We start from the raw sequence: 4,605 nt of genomic DNA on the forward strand, positions 1-4,605 counted from the left end.
TTTTATTAATCTTAATTAATACTTTATTTTCATATTTTTAGAATTTAAAATATAAAATTTATAATTTATAATTTAGAATTTAAGATTTAAAAATTAAAATTTTATTTTTTAGAGTTTATAAAGAGCATTGTTCTCTATATATTCTCTGCAAGTAAGGAATAAAGTATAAAACACATGTAAAGTGTATTTATATATTCAATTATAACCATATGCTTTTCTATGATTAATTGATTATCGTGTACAATTATAAAAAAGGAAAATTAATTGCATAAATTAATGTTAATTTAACTTGCAAATAATTTCTTTATTATGTTGGCTCATACTCTATTTGTTACTTCATTTCAATTCAATTTATGTAAGTAATAAATAATGTATAAATTAACACAATGTCGTTTGTCGTATATTATATGAAATGTACAAATAATTTCTTCATAGAGGAAATAAATATCTCTAGTATAGTATAGTGCAACAATGGCATAAGCAAGTAAAGCAAGCAAGCTTGCGTAAAAGTACATACAATGTTTGTGGGGGTGAATGAGTTTCTAACACGCATCAAAGAGGAATCAATTATTAGGTTTGTTGTTGTTGATTAAGACATACTTCCCTCTTTCTTTTTGGTTAATTTACCCCCTTGCAATGCAAATGGATGCATTCTCATACATTTATTTTCCTTAAGTATATTAGTCTATGTTTAATCTTTGTACATTCATTCCCACTTGTCTTTAAGCTTTTTTCTTAGTAATGATTTTTATATATAAGTTTATATAATAAAGAGCACAAAGAAATGATAAGTTTATATATAAAAGTTTTGAGTTGTAACAGAGCTAGATTACACTATCCGTTTCAAAAAACTAGCTTAAGGAAATCAAAGTATTAATTAATGTTATAGAACATTTTGAAGTGGCTAATTGTTATTATTGAGCCACTTTTATTTGGAATAATTATATAATTAAAAGTTTAATTTTAATACGTGAAATATATACAATTTTAACAGTCACAACTATATTTTATTTTTTGGATAATTATTTATGTAATTTATTTAAAATTAATTATTTTTATTAATATAATAATACATAATTGAATATTAATAAGAAAGTTGTAGTTATTACGGTGCTAATATGTGATTGGAAGTTTTTTTCCTCTGTGATTGGAAGATTTTAAAGTAACATGATTGGTGCACAAAAAAATTATTGTGAGATTAAATTTTTGGAAATCACAAAGCATTAAAATAAAACAAAAAAAAAATAGTAGAGAGAGAAGAGAAGAGGAAGAGACTAGAGAGAGACATTGAGAGAGAAAAAAGAGGATAAATCATTAAAAATTTAAAATTACTCCTGAATGGTCAAATTGCTGAAAAAGTTACTTTCTAAAGTTATTAACAATTTTTTTTTAAATTATCTTAAAATTTGACAAAAATATTCGTTCGTTAAACATGTAATCTCAAAAACAATTCAGAGATTAAGTTTTAATTTGATTTTTTATAAATATAATTAAAAATATAATATATTTTTATTTTAAAAATGTGATGATTTCACGATAAAAAATATTATTATTTTGCAATTTTTTTGTCAATAGTAAAAATAATTTTCAAAATAGAAAAACAAAAGATCAGACTTTATTTTGTGTTTTCAGTTTATTTTAAAAATTTTTATTTAAATATAGTTGAACTACACATTTAGGTTTTTTGGTAATCAAGTTTAATTAAGTTGGTCCAAACTCAACAAAAACCACTTTCATTACACCAGCGTGTAAACATGCGCTTCACTAACACAAACTTTCTCGTCTTCGCGTTCCTTCTTCTTCGCGTTATTCAAACTTTCTCGTCTTCGCGTTCCTTCTTCTTCGCGTTATTCCTTATTCTTCTTGGTGTTTTTCCTTCTTCTTCGTCGCGTTCCACCTTCTTCTTCGTGTGTTTTCTTTCGATCGTCGTTCTTTTATCGCTGCTATTGTTGCTGCGGTTTTTTCTCTCCTTTTAATTGAGGTTCATTTGGATCCAAAAATGAATTTGATGTGATTTTATTGATGATTAAGTCTTTTGACTGCTTGTTCAAAACTGAAATAATTTCGGTCCATTTGTGTTAATTGAGATTCACTTGATACTGCTGTTATATATTGACCAAGTTTTTTATTCTTTAAGTAATTTTGGTTTATTTCTTAGTTTATTTGAGGTTCATTTAGATCCAAAAATGACTTCGATGTGTTTTCTTTTATGATTAAGTCTTTTTGATTGCTTGTTCAAAACTGAACTAATTGAATGGAATGGAATGGAATGAAATCTAATGCAATTGAATAAAGTGATAATTAATAATTCTATTCTTCTTTGCTAAAAGATTTGGTCAATACTTATCAGCAGCATTAAGTGGACCTCAATTAACACACAAATGAACTAAAATTAGTTCAGTTTTGAACAAATAGTAAAAAAAACTCAATTATCAACAAAAACACAACCAATTCATTTCTAGATCAAATTAACTTCAATTAAACTAATTATTGAACCGAAATTACTTAAAGAATAAAAAATTTGGTCAATACTTATCAGCAGCATCAAATGAACTTCAATTAACACACAAATGAACCGAAATAAACTAAGAAATGAAACGAAATTATTTAATGATAATACCAGAAAAAATCAGAACCAATAAAGATGTTACCAAAATGTTGGTATTGTTGATGATGATGATAACGAAAGAGAAAGAAAAAGAAGAAGAAGAAAAAGAAGGATGAGGAGGAGGAGGAGGAGACGAGAAGAAGAAGAACCTGCGTGCACAAATTTAAAAGGAGGAGGAGGAGGAAATGGAGAAGCAGAAGGAGTAGGTCAAGAGAAGAAAACAGAGAAAAAATCGCATAATTTAAAAGTGGTTATAACAACTTGATTAGATTTGATTGAGTATTTTGTTTGGATGTAGAACTTTATTCATTTAAATATTCCTATAAAATTTTTAATTAATTACGCAAATAATTTGTCAAACAAAAGTCACTTGTCATTTATTAAAAGAATTATACTTTTTAATTATTTTTGTTATATTTTAAAATATTTTGAGAATGTGTAATCATTAATAAATTTAAGAGATAAATATTAAATTGGTACTCGAAAAATTCTGACGCTGACAAAATGGTACTTGATCTTTGTTTTTGACAAAATGATTCCCAAAAAATTTTAAAATTTGACAGAAACGACCAACCGTCATTTAAGTTACCTGAAGTTAAAGTTTAAAGGTGACGTTTCAATTAACAATTATAATAGTTACAAAATTTACCTACTTTTAATTTTTATAATTTAAAAAAACTCCAATTTTAATTTTTCTAAAAACACTAATCCTCTTTTTTTTTCCTAAAACTCTCATTTCTTTTTCTAAATCATCATCATTTTCTAAAAATCTGATATCCTTTTTTCTTCTTTTTCCTCTCAACGATGCCATTTTTAGAAATCGGGTAGTGATTAACGAGGCTCTAGTTGTAGTTGTAGTTGTAGTTATTGTGGTGGTGGTGGTGGTAGTAATAGCGATAGAGGGGGTGGGATCTGCTGCTGAGGCATCACATGGAAGACTCTGTGTTCTTGAGACAATGGTTCAGTTTGTGATTGGAAAGGCATGTGGAGAGGAAAAATGGATGGCGGAAATTCGCGATCCAAGGAAAGGTGCTCATGTGTTGGCTTGGAGCCTTCAACACCACCAAAGAAGCCGCCAGGACCTATGACAGAGAAGCTCGTAAGATTCGCGGAAAGAAAGCTAAAGTGAATTTTCCCAATGAGGATGACGAACACTCCATTCAATAATCTCACAACATTATTTCAAACCTTCTTTCTCCTCCCATTTGAAAATCGAGTAATCATCCTTCTCTGTATCAATATGGTGATGCCAACAACAACAACAACATGAACAATCAGGCAAGGACTCTGAACCTCAACTTAGAGTTTGGTTACGATCTGAATCATGGAGGAGCTATTGATGTTGGTGGTGCCATCAGCGCAGACCCATTTGTGAGTTGTGTTGATGATAATTCTGAGAATGGGTTTGGTTCTGGCAGGTGGGTCAAGTGGTTATCAACATCATCAAGAGGAGAAGAAGAGCTATAAGGTGGAGAAGCTTTTGAAGGAACTAATGGCATATGAGAAAAAAAATGAGAAATGAAAAAGGGATTTTGTCTTGAGAAGAAGGGATTGAATTTTAGAGAAGTATCTTTGGTTAGAAGAGTAAGAAGAAGAAGGAAGGTAGAGGCCGCAACGAATGAAAATGAAGAGGATTTAATTTCGAAAGAAAATTGGTGGATGATAATGAGAAAGGGGAAGAGATGAGATTTTCAGAAGAAAGGGGATTAAGATTTTTAAAAAATTGAAATTTGGGGTGTTTTTAAAATTATAAAAATTAAAAGTAATTAAATTTTATAATTATTGTAATTGTTAACTAACACGTCACCTTTAAATCTTAACTCCATGTAACTCTATTGACGGTTGGTCATTTTTGTCAAATTTTAAAATTTTTTGAGAATCATTTTGTCAATAACAAAAATTAAATACTATTTTATATCTTTAAAATACTGATTTAGTATTTACTTCTAAATTTAAAAAATATTTTTTTTGTCAAATCTATTGGAAAAAAAATGTAT

At 28.1% G+C, this 4,605-nt stretch overlaps 1 pseudogene; it reads left to right on the forward strand.

The window, feature by feature from the left end:
- On the forward strand, positions 3,565 to 4,130 carry LOC107615615 (annotated as a pseudogene).

The sequence above is a fragment of the Arachis ipaensis genome, chromosome B09, assembly GCF_000816755.2.
Source record: "Arachis ipaensis cultivar K30076 chromosome B09, Araip1.1, whole genome shotgun sequence".
NCBI lineage: Eukaryota > Viridiplantae > Streptophyta > Magnoliopsida > Fabales > Fabaceae > Arachis > Arachis ipaensis.